This window comes from Dermacentor andersoni, chromosome 1, assembly GCF_023375885.2.
Source record: "Dermacentor andersoni chromosome 1, qqDerAnde1_hic_scaffold, whole genome shotgun sequence".
NCBI classification, from domain to species: Eukaryota; Metazoa; Arthropoda; class Arachnida; order Ixodida; family Ixodidae; genus Dermacentor; species Dermacentor andersoni.
The window spans coordinates 239,152,447-239,165,994 of NC_092814.1; positions in this window are offsets into that span (position 1 = coordinate 239,152,447).

Here is a 13,548-nt window from a genome sequence, read left to right on the forward strand (position 1 = left end):
CCCGCTTGCGCGTCATGATTGCATGATTGATTAAAAATAGGGGACGCAGTTGTCTTTTTTCGGTGTGCTTCCCTCGCTCTTCAAACGGTGTGCTTCACCCGCGACAACACCCGCGGGTGAAGCACACCGCAGTGATTACAACTTACCGGACTGTGGCGCAGCTCTAGGCGCATGCATGGACGCTATAACGTAAAGCTATATTCCAAGCTTTTCTATTCCAATTCTTCAATCAGCGCTCCGCGATCGGTCGAAACTTTTTTTGGACCACCCCCACTACGCTTGTCTGCCATGTTGTGTTGTTGTGTTGTGTTGTGTTGGGTTTAATGGCGCATAAGCAACTGAGGCTATCATGCGCCAAACATGCGTCTGCCATGTGATGTCACGAAAACTGCGATAGCTCCCAATCTCACATGACGTGTGTAGACTGAATATGCATGATTCGACCGAACAAAAGAAAAAAAAATATTTCTAATTCAACGCCTTTTCGCCATTAACCCTCCGCTATTGGTCAAAAGGTTTCAGGCTGCACCCACTTCACATGTCTGTCACTCGACGTCACAAAACCGCGAAAACTCATTCAGTTAAAGGGACGTGTACGCGTTAAAGATGCATTAATATGCCGAACAAAACTGCATTTTTTCTGAATAGCCGGAGACTTCTCCGTTCCGCAAGGAATAGAAGATGGCTGCCGGCGATCACTCAGGCACTGGCTACTCTCACCTACTTGAGAGCATGGGTTTATTTGCGCATAACAAACCTTTTGCGCGGTCGTATAACGTTGTCAAGCCCTTTCAGCACGTATACGCCATCGCTGTGCCAACTCTTCTTTGGTGAGCATCCGTTTTAGCGGCATCTTTAACGTTCCGTTGCATGCCGCCGCGATTTTAGACAAGCCACCGCAAGCTAAGTATAAGAGAAAGCGGACCAATCGCAGACGCCGCCCCTCCCTCTTATCCGGTTATCTACTTTCAATGCGCTGACTCGGCCCCATCGAAACCCTCTCCACTTGAGCGTGCGCCTCGCCTCTTGTCAGCCAATTAGACAAGAAAAACCGCTCAATGTAGGCAATGTTATTTGTTTTGAAAACAAACAAAAGTAACCTCCAATAAACGAGGGGAGCGTTTTATTGGGCTGTTCAGGCAACGCTGCGGGTCACCGCCCGATGCTTGCGTCAGCGGTTACGTAAATTTCACGTCAGGAGATTGGAATAAAAACATATTGGAATAGTTTTACGTTATAGGGCCCATATTTGACTACGAGCACCATCATGTTATGGTTTGAGCACATTTGGAACGTATTCACAAAGTTTATTTCTCGTAAAATTCTCTAGCACGGCCGTCTGTCACCATGGCGCAACGTTCATAGAACGTTGCCGTGGCGATCGTCCTTCTATCGGTCCGATAACTATTGCGAGTAGTGTGCACCCAAATACCGGACAAAGGGTACGGAAACGGTCTCACGTAAGATAATTTTTCTGAATTCGGGCTCTTGAGCAGCATTTTGGCATTTTACGTCTCACAGGCTAACTCGAAATCAAGGAATGCTCGGCCCGTATTCGTGTTCATCGGAAGGGCTCGGCGGACACTGGGAGGGAGGAGGAGGGGGGTGGTGGAAATGATGGCTAGTCCCTCGCTGCACTGCCTGGTGTTTGCGGCCACGGTGTCAACGTCGTTCCCAGCACCGTCTCTTGGGTCCTACACTCTTAAGCAAAATTACACCCTTTTGCCACACAATAATAATTGTCATCTGTCTTGTCCGCATTTCCTTTCTTTAACACGGCGAGCCCGGTACTTCCCAGTAATGAACGGCATGCGCGTTATCAGCATGACATAGCATTCCCGACAGGAAAGTAGCGGGCGCGGCGTTTTCAAGAAAGGAAACGTAAGCAAGGCAGATGACGATTATTGCTGTGTGGCAGAGATGCAACCGAAAGGGTCTAACTTTGCCTAAGAGTGTGTACTGCTGTTCACAGCCAACACTAGTGTGTAAGTGCACGCATTCCAACAACTTCGTTTTACAGAAGACGTTGTTCTTTGTTTATTGGTTTGTTTTCACGGCAGCATCAGTATATAGCTCATCCAACACCGAAAATAGTGTTTGTGGCGGTGTGGCCACTATCTACTGTCTTCTATCACTCTTTTAAAGCGAAGCTTGATATGGCTAGGCGAAACGAAAGTGCGTCTGTCCGCACCTGTGTACAGAAAACTATCATCATCAGCAATGGTTCGAGCGTCGTCGTCTTCTTGCACAGCTAGCTTGTTGGCGCCCCTCGGCGCAACCGCGCGAATGTGCTCGTGCCACTGCTGCCGCGTTCTTCGTCGTCTTCCATAGCTGGCTCCGTTGCCACCCATCATGCCAACGTAGAATTTCACTTCTCCTCGGCCGTCGTAATGGGGAGGCCGCGTTTACGAGGGTATGAGGCATTCATTGTCTTGCGTGACGGCCAGATTTAATTTTGAAGCAATTTAATTTTAAGGAATCGCAAGGGTCAATGGCGGGCGGATGCTGCTAATCACGCCGCGAGCAAACTCGCGACATCGAAGGCAAGCGACAACGGCGGACTGCGGAAATACCGTCACTGACGTGCGGCCCCAGTGATAAGCCCCAGAGTCATACATTTCAGCTTCGCTGGTTAACCTTCTGTACGGAGTGCTTGGGCGGTAATTTTTTTGTAGGCACAAAGTTGCATTTTGCTCTCGTCGCGTGCGCGCCGAGGTTCAATGTGGCGGGGCACCTGCCATCCGTCCGAGTTAGGTGACACCCGGGTTTTGTCTGCCTACAGTCGAAAAGGGAGAGAGATGCTGAAATAGCGGAAGGCTGCTGAGGGCTGTACGTAGGGATAAGATGTCGTCAACGGAACGCGAACACGGCATCACCACTAAGCAGGAACGTTCTTCTCCCGCACTGGCGGCACAAGATTTAGGGAACCTTCAAACAAGGAGACTCCAGCCTTATGTGAAGACTACCTAAATAGATTGAACTCGTTGCGGAGCGGCTGAACATTATCCGTACTCAGTATAGTTAGCGCTTCTGAAGAAATTCGAGAGTGCCCGACCTCTGCGGCACGTGAGCCACGAAACCACGGCGAAATGAGTCCGCCCTAGAAACAGTAGATGAGCTATGTGCTGTCATCACATTGCACGACAATAACGACCCGGAGTCTAGTAGATTAGTAGTTGTAGTAGTAGTAGTTAGAGTTAGTAGTATTAGTAGTAGTTAGTAGTACTAGTGGTAGTAGTAGTAGTAGTGCTTACCAGGGCCGTAACTAGGGGGGGGGGGGGGGGGGGGCGGGTCCCGACCCCTTTGCCTCGCAATTTTTTCGTGGTTTCAGTTTTTTGGGGATACTAAAATATATACATGCTTTCACAGCGACCACCCGTTGCCACAATTTTTCATGCAGTGTAACTTTTCCGGTATTACTTCCCTCAACTGCCTTTGCCCATGCCTTCATTTTTACAAAGCCACTTCAGCGCTCCCTGTCGGTCGTAAAATCTTGTTGAGAATTGTTCTATATAATACGTTTACGATCAAACGCTAACATCCCGGCCTCCAGCAAGCCCTCAGTATCTTAAATAATCCTCTCCGTCCTAACCAGATGAAATTGCGGCGCATATCAGCTCTGATGCACGACTGGTACAGGGCACGAGCGATCGCTGGTCTGAAGGTTCGATAGAGTATTACAAGCTACAGCGCCGCCTACGCTCTAGCCTTCGTGCGTGCTTGCCAATCTCTAAGCACGCGCAAAGGCTCGCAGATGGGCGCTGGTGCTATTTTGTCTCTCGTGCCTCAAAGTAGGCAGAAATACAGGGGACCGATCATCGAGTCGGGACTCTGCAAACGTAGAAAATGAAATCAGTTTTTTAGCATTCGTTCGGCGAAGTGGGAATGCGGTAACAGCGCTTCGCTCATGCTGAAGTAATTGTGCTTACGTTGAGTAAATTATATTTTGGTCTTTCAGGTTAGCGACTGATCACGAGTAACATTTCGTCATGCGTTAGCTCGTGACGCACTTGTCGTCACGAATCGAGTTGCACCAACAGTGATTAAGAAGTGCATGCATTGAGGACGGTTGCGCTCGCTCCGAAATAACATTTGCAAGATACGACGGTAGTGAAGTTATGACAGAGCGAACGACTAAAGAAGCGACGACGAAACGAGCCAGTGAACGAACAGGTGACTGCATGTTTTCTTTGCGAGAGCTCCACTTTCTGGCGCATCTAAACCTTCACACACTTTAAAGCTCACGCGAATTAGCACATACGTCTCAAAGACCTATGATGCTGTCGTTCGGCGACGAATGCGCCCCGCCACTCCCTTCCGTGAAAGTACGCACGCTTTTCATCAGTGCCTTTGTATCGCATGTCCACCGGCCGACTGCCAACGACGAACACGAAAGAAAGAGGCAAACAAAGCTGTGCGCTCTAAAGAAGGTGAGCAAGTAACCACAAAAGCCAAAGAGTTGCTTTCCTAAGAGGGGTTTTCACGTTCGAGCCTCAAATTTTGTCAAAGACACTGTGCTGAATCTGAAAGTTCCGTAATCAAGTTTTCTTTTGCTAATATGAGGTATTTTACGAACGAGCCGGCAAGTCTCTTGCAGCCCCTCTGCAATTATGTTTCAGCATTGTAGTGTGGCAAAAACAGAAGAGCAGAAAATTGTGTTTTGATGAATAAATACGGCAAGGCTATTTGTTTTACATTGTTAGTGTCTGATATCGCGTGTGACTTTGTGCTAAAAGACGAGTGCATAGTCACATTTCTGTGAAATAAATTATTCCGAGGAACTTTCTCAACAAGCAGAATATGCGAACGGTAACAAAAAAAAAAAAGAACTGAGCGTCGGGTTACTCGTTTGTTATACACACTGAATCTATTTGCATCAAAGGTGTCGAAGCAAATAGTACTCCTATTCTCTACACGTGCGTCTTAGGCATTATATTTTCTGTTTTGTTTCGTTCGTGACCCGTTGATGCCGCGATGTTGGCAAACACTACAGGAAGTCTACGACGCGACAAGCAACAAGTCAGCACGCTTGGTGAATACACCTCAAACGATTATTATTCAGCCGACAAAGGTGGGGATGGGGGCTTTGAGCGCAGGGATACACAAGGACCAAGTCCGGTGTGCCTTTTCTCCACATGTGTCTCTGCGTTCAACCACATTTAGTCAAGATGATTTAGGCTTCCAAGCAAGTCAGCTCAGCAAGTCAGCTCAGAAAATGCGACTGTGTATGCGTAGTAGTAAACTACAAGCAGTGGTGCTGCTACAACGAAATTTTATTTAACAGCGAGCAATACAACGACGTACTGTAACGACGAAACATGCAAGACGCTCAATGTTGTCACTTCAGTTAAGTATTTGCTCCAATACACACATCTCGTGCTTTTTATCACATTTTTGTGTTGCATTTTATTGTCGATTCGGAAGTCATGTGTGCCATAAATTACATGAAACACAAATTATGATCGACTTATATGATGAAGTGTATATGTCAGCGCAATCGACCAAACCAAAAGTGATTCGCTTTACTTCCTAAGTGATCTTGCATGCATGATAGTAACGTTTATTGAACATTTCGAAGATTTGTGTGGCGGCGATATTAGATAAAACAACGAACAATGTTGTCAGAGTGTAACATCTCTTTTTAAACATTTGCATAATTTAGTAATAATGCAGTGCAAGAAATATTACGCAACAACACCGTCACCAGTATTATGGGCGTTTTCAATGCTTTGGAAACGTGATCATGGTTCGCACGTAAAGCATTACGAGACCGGTGCTTTTAGTTTATACCAAATTATGAAGATTCCGTTGTACTACATCGATGCACAGAGATCACGGAAGCACTGGTAAGCTTGGCTCTATTTGATTGCCACAATGTTTGTTATGTTCCCGCTCCTCGTCGCTTTCTAGTTTTTACGCCCCCATATTCATGGACACGTGACATCGCATCGCGCGCCTCAGTAGTGCAATACTTATCACGACTGTCCCGCTCTATGTGAGTTGCTGCGTTGCCTTGAAGGTTACCTGAAAAATCTTTCAAAATTCCATGTCAGCGACACGACTAATGTACGTGCCGCGCGTCCGGGCCGACGCTGAATGAGGCTTCAATTTCTTTCCCGCAAAAATTTATATATATATATATATATATATATATATATATATATATATATATTGTACGGATAAGCTTACACAGTGCGTTATACATATACCAAATAATCAGGAACTCAGAGATATGACTACAGTGCACTAGACGCGCGCACCACTGTATGTTATATAATTCGTAGCGCGAAGACCTTTCCTGTATCAGATGCCACGTTCTTAGGGCGCTGCGTCGTTAGTTCCGCTCGCGCTACCACGCAAGTTTTAACCGAATTGCTGCGCTACAAAGCTATTTGTTTACCGTGCTTTGAATGTCAGCTTGACGTAGTTAACTTTGCAACAATACAAATTAAGCCACGTCGTAAACTTCCTTGTTAGCAACAAATATCGATTACATTTTGTCATATGCTGGCTAATTAGGGCGATGTAGGGTTTGCATAAAACTTTGATGACTAGCTGCTCCGTAAAACGACTTCTTTGTTTCTTTTCTTCCTTTCATTTTTCATGAGATACGTGTACTTAATTAGCCCGGTTCATTAACACGGACTTTCATTTAGGACTACATGATGGTAGTGGGATTGCGATCGCTACGACTTTCTCAGCTTTAACACAAGAGTTTAAAAGAGCCTGCACTCAGCGATTAACTTCAGCATTTATTGACGAGACTCACAATCAGCAATCGACAAGCAATAGAGACACATTACAAGGGAATGTTGAAGACGTCAGTCTTGTATATTGCGCATGATGGCAATGGCGAATGATGGATGAGAGGCGCACCATTTCTCGTGTATTTACGCAATGACCGTGTACCATTCTGTCATGCTGGCATTGTAATTCTAATTTATCCTCTTACGATACACTACCACGATATGTACGCAGGGGGCGTCTGATATTGCGTGGCGTAGTACTCTGAATAAATGGTCGTATAGAATGAAAAATAAATAAATAAATGGGGAGCATGATTGGTACCAGCAAACGCAGTCGATGCAGCGCGTAAATGTTCGCGACGACAGGTTCAGTGCAGGAACAAAGAAAGGCCAGCGGACATAATCCGCCAGTCCCATAACAAGACACAAGAAGAAGGGCGGGTTCTCGTGTCTGCCTCCGTGAGTAGGGCCGGTGCGGGGCGCGAATGCAGGCAGGTGCGCGGCCTCGCACCAGCGCTACGCGGCGCCTGACGATGAACGAGCCCTAGTGGTCTCTGCTGCTCGCGGGGCCTAGCCCCAGCGCAGCGGCAGTCCGTGGGGCCTTCCGGAGATGTCGCTGGGCAGCTCGGGCTCGTCGCCTCCGGGGGTGTACTGGGGCCGCCAGTGGGCGAAGAGGCTGAGCGCCCGTTTGGGCCAGGCCGGCCGGACACCGCGGCCCTCGCCGGACAGGTAGCGCAGCGCCAGCAAGTCGCGGGCCTCCGAGTCCCAGGGCGTCCGGTCGCTGGGACGACCGAGAGCCACTACGGCGCCCACCGCCAGGAGGAGCAGGGGACACAGCATGGCCGCTGCGGGACGCAAGGGCGTTAATGAGCGCGAGCTTCACCAATGCAAACACGGACTCTCTCAGCAAAAGTTGGATCGCATAGCCACGCGTGCGGGATAAGCATGCGTGGAATGGAATGGGATGTAGTGAAGGAATGTAGTCCCACTGGCGTCTGCGAAGCTTAGAGCGTGATTACGGAGGTTTTTCTCGCTTCTTGAAACCTTCTGTTCTTGATTGTCGACTATCGCTGACTAGCATGTTAACAGCTTCGTCTGCTTTCATATATTCATTTCGTGATGAACGAAAAAGAAAGGAAAGAAGTTCCTTTTGAGCCTATTGTATGTTTGATTTTAGTATACATATATGGATTCATGGTGGACTGTGCAGCCAAGCAGGCCTAACCATGTTTTCATTTTGCTCTGTGTTCGTGAAGAGAGCAGTGAGAAGCCCTTTGCTGGCGCAAACTTAAGTTGGCCCGAGCTTGTCCACCATGCTATGGCCTGTAAGCGATGGAAGGAATGCACTACCTTCGCAGAGCCTGCAGGTATGAAACGGAGCACAACAGTAGAGGATCAAAAACTATGATATGAACAAATTGAACCGAGGGACAGACGCGTGCTCTAATGGTTTGCAAAATACCCTACCGAAAAAACTTGAACATCGTCGGGAGGATTCGCTTTCGGTTTCAAGCCAATAAAGGCTGAAGGTTCCACCCGCGGTACGCCACGATGCCGTGCACATGCTGGCATGCACCTGATAATTGGATGGCTCCCGTATTCGAATGCATCCCCCTGTTGCGGGTCAGCCCGAATTTTTTCGTATGTGTGGGCGTGCGTTATAAGCGCCATCGTGGTATAGCGCCCGGTCAGTGTTTATTTTCAATTTATTTTTATTACATTTTCTTTCATAATATGGAAGTGGCCAAAAAATTTAAATAAACGTAGAGGCGTACGAGTATAGGAAATTTAGAATGTAAATCGAATAATCCTGTTTAAAATAATGGTATTCTATTTGTAAAGTTGATCTTTGATTTCATCCAGTATTCTATGACGACCGAACATACAATATTGCTGCGATTACTGGACCCTGCTTGCCACGGAAATGTATCCACGCATGTTCTCGATAGGCCGCTTCAGGTTGGGAGACAACCAGCATTTATGTTGAACTTTAACTTCAGGTTTCACTTCTTCTCACTTTCTAATTTGCAAGCTCCAGTTGAATGGACTTAAAAATGGCAGTGAGTGTATGAATGAAAATAAATGAGACTTCGCTTGGCAACCTTTCGTCCGCGTGTTCATTTTTGCGCTTGTAGAAGCAGAAAAATATTCGATACGTTTTCCGGCATTCGGAGGCCCTCTTTTCGAATATGTGTATGCGATTTGATAATTGAGCTACTCAAATAATCCTGCAAATAAGTTAAGGTCACTGGAGTGCGGGCCTGTTTTACAAGGAAAATAGCAATTACAGAAAATTTTCCCTTTCGTCGATACTATCGCGTTTGTCTAAGTTCTGCCAAGTAGTTGCCATGGAGATAGTATGCACGGCAAAAGTTTGCGAAAGAGCGCAGAAAACACATAATTTTCTCACATAGCACACGAAAGGTACTAATGAAAGTAAAACGCAATTTCCGTGTTAAACATAAAAAGGGAAAGGAACATAAAATGTCTTCTGCGATCCTGTAAATGCCCACTCGAATTCCAGCGACGCAGACTTCGAGATAAAGATATCGCGCCATCCGTTGCGCTCCTTGTTATAGTTCCGTTTTCCCCTCCAAATGGGCGCTGAAATGTTTAGCCATTTACTTACGCCAACAATTCGAAAATTTTATTTAAGGCTCTACGAAAAATATTTCTCCAACGGCATTTTCGAAATTTTGTACAATGCCCATCAAGGTGATTACAACTTTAATATTCCTCCAGAAAGTTCCTCAAAGCCCAAACTTCGGTCCTATGTAGAAAGCGTCATCTCGATGCACCTTCCAGTTTAGAAACTGAATTTTTTTTTTTAGTCGTTCGGGGGCAAGCGTGAAAAACCCTGTTCAGCAAGACAGCAACAATTTCCTACGGCACTGATAGAGTACCTACTGCATTGGCATTTCTTGTTTCCGACACCCACCCTCCGCCGTAGCTCAGTGGCTACGGCGTTGCACTGTTGAGCTCGAGATCGCAGCTTCAATCTGGGCCCCAGCGGCTGCACTCTGTCGCGGGCGGAATGCAAAGAACACTCGTGCATGGCCGCACGTTAAAGAACCCCAGACAGTGAAAATTAACCCGGGGTCCTCGAGAACGGCGTGCCTCGTAGTCAGATCGCGGTTCTCGCACGTGAAACCAGAATTTTTTTCTCCCCCCCCCCCCCCACCCCCCTATTGTCAGTTCTTTTTAACACGTTTCGCGTCAATAGGACCGATAGTTACCCGCCGGGATTGCTCAGTGGCTATGGCGTTGGGCTGCTGAGCACGAGATCGTGGGATCGAATTCCGGCCACGGCGGCCGCATTTCGATGGGGGTGAAATGCGAAGACACCCGTGTACTTAGATTTAGGTGCACGTCAAAGACCCCAGGTGGTCAAAATTTCCCGAGTCCTCCACTACGGTGTGCCGCATAATCAGAAAGTGGTTTTGGCACGTAAAACCCCATAATTTATTTAATTAAGGAGCGATAGTTCTGAAACGGCACACTACATAAAACCACATTTTAAAAAAATTGAAGACACATCTAACAGTACCGTCGTAATTTCCGACAACTTCCCTAATTATCCAGCAACTTGTCCGGACATCACTCTTGACATGTCTAACATCACCTCTAACTTCCATTGCATTAGCGCCGATGGCACTCTCAAATAATTTCCATGGGCATTTTGCGCAGCCATTTTGCACGGACGCTTGGAGTGGACATTTTGGAGCGAAAATTATGCAGTGTATCCAATTGTAATAAGTAGTTATCGTTGAAACAAGCCAATATAGAGCCCCCATACGCTTGGAAAGAGCAGCGCCCACTGTGACGCCGAAGCAGACGGTCCTGATACAGTTGAGCCCGTTGCCCTAGCGCTGAGGACAGATAGCACCAGGTTATCTCCTTGCGCCGAGTAGCCAGAACATGAATGCCAGGATGGCAGGCGCGTTGCCGCCTTTACTTCACACCGGCAGTACTGTCATTCAATTTGCTGCATATAATATTCAAGCAACGTACACATGTTCCTCGCCTTCCAACGGGTGCCATATAGAACTCCACCGCTTAGCTCTATACGCTCCTCTCATCAGGCCAATCGCTATCATGAGGGGAGGGTGCCTGAACTGCATGCGATGAAGAAACACTCTAAGTTTTGTGAATATGGGCGCTGTTCTGCGAAAGCATCGCGGTACCTTGTCATTGGTATCTACCTGCCTGATATACACGCCTAATATAAAGCCTTATTTCCAGTGGTTTCAAAAAGTATGGTGACACCCACAGTTTACATAACCTTTGTCGACAACAACAAAGAGCACATTTGTTGTTCTCTGTGTCTCCCGCTTACTGTGCGAGGTCGCAGTTCACTGACCGTATCGACTGATGGCAATGTATCTGAGGAGTATTTTAGAGCATTTTACTTTAACCTGTAGATGTATACAATATAAATTTTGTACCATAGGCTACGTCATCTTGGGCTGTACTACGAACTTCAAACTTTTGCGCGTGACCAAGTGAAGTTATCGCACTTATTGGAGCAGGCAGCGCGTCTGTACACATTTTTATACTTACAAATCAGCCGAAATACCTCATAATCTTTTATAGTAAACGTACAGCGAATTTCGAAGACTTGCGTCTCCTCACTAAGTTGAACGTGGCTGGGCACATACGGAAGTAAGCGAATTAAAGAAGAATTAAAGATGCATCAGGTCTTTTCGTTATGTTTGTGTGTACATGCTTTGTCAACTCACCATAACGCGAGCCCGGTGGAGTCCTTTACAGATGAGAAGTACAGCAACCAGTACTAGTATATTGGTATTAATTTCTGCTTCTGACACGGGTAATTGTGGTGAGCTGTAATTTCCCAGAGTAACGATGTGTGTGAGATACATCTGCGTCTGTCTCATCCTTTACCAAACGAGAAACCTTTCGAACAACTTTGAACAGTATGAATCCATACTATCGTGTTAGGCACTTTTCAACGAAGCATCCTTCTGAAGCGCAGGTGACATCGTACATGGTAAATAATCATGCTTTGTCGGTCTTAGTTCTTGAATTTGTTAGTGCATTTTCCGCACCACACTTCAGAGAAACGCTTTCGGGTGAGTGAAGAGATAACGAGGATAAAAATTTGGAGGACGCTTAAGCTTCGCCTTTAAGAGTGGAACGCAATAGAATTCAGAGATCCCTGACTGCTTTTCACGCTTCCCTGCAACTGCAGCTTATGTAACCGTGATGTTCACCGGGAAACACAGGCAGCGAACGCTATGCACGAAGGGGCGAGATTTCTGGGGCGCGCCGCTCCTTCTAAGACAGCACTCAAGCGGCAGCTGGAAAATGGGTTTGGTTTTACTTTCCGCGTAACAAAATTATGTTTTCGCGTATATTCAAATGACAATTATACGCTATCATGTCTGGAGATTGTGTGTAAGTCGTACTTTACGAATTTTCTGACGCATTTTACTTTGAAAAATTCAACTAGTTCAGCAACTCCTATGCGCCACGTGGAGGGCCTGCGGGGATCGCGATGCGTGGTTCGGTATGATTTTTCTCGTAAGGACAACGTCGTCGCCGACGACGCCAGAGTTTCTGCGCCACGGGGCCCTTGACGCTATCGAGTTATAATGTGGGCTGACGCCCTGCGGCTACTGCGGTGCTTGCGTCTGTTTAACAGGCGTAACCTTGGCGATGGAAACACGGAAGTATTTGGTCCATGGTTATTAGCTTCCGCATGGAAAGGGGAAAAATATTTCAGAACTTGTTTCACTTTATATGAGAAATTTGAAGCTTTGGCTTCTGCTTAAAAATGAACTGCTAGTAATTTCAGAAGCAATGAAGGAAAGAAACTACGCATTCAAACTTGAACAAACGACGAGCGGAATTCAGTTATTTATGTTGGTTTTGAGTAAGACATTGTGTATAGTTTACTTTGACGTAGGGATTTCGTGGAGACCAAAAACAAAGTTGACATCTGGTGACGTCTGTTCACATCAGGGGAGGTATTCTCTAAGAGTCCACCTAGTGGACATGTCCATTTCGTCTGCTGCTAAAGTTCTGATTGGCTGGGCTGGGCTGTGCGTCCACAGAAGCCAGGCGCCACAGCCAATCAGAACTTCTACAGCAGACGAAATAGACATGTCCACTAGCTGGACTCTTACAGAATACCGCCCCAGCTCAAGCCTGTGGCTTGTTTGCCACTCACGAAAAGAGTAAATCCTTGTTTTCACTTCACCGCAGTGTCTATTTAGGGTCAACTTTCGTAAACCATTCGAGGTCCATCTCCTTATACGCTTCATTTAATTTGTTTCCGCTACACAGAACACCCGGTTGAAGACAACAAAGTGGCCTCAGAATACTTTCCACGCGTTTATCTTGCGATACTATGATAGAATAAATAAAAGAAACATACATAGACAACAACCCTTGCAATATGGGACAAACAACATATGATGGAGTTATCTGTCCACAGTCGGTACGCCTTTGTTTAAAGCGCGCTGAAGAGCCAAACACTATATTCGTGCGCGAGATGTGCGAATCGCTGCAAGTGCTACTTTCTTTCGCCTCGACAGTGGGATGTATGTCAACCTTCCGATAGCCTGGGAACGCTGAAGCGCGTGGTGCAAGGAGCAAAGGCCGTACTTCTACACCTCAGTTAGAGTCAATTCTTGCGTACGTTCATTTAAGTACTGGTGCTAGTCGATACCTAACTTGAATTCGAGAGGTCATGGAATCCAGTCCAACTGGTACCTGCGAGGCTTTTGTGCTAAGGAACGCGCGTATTCGGTGATAGTTTGCGAATATTCAATATTTTTAA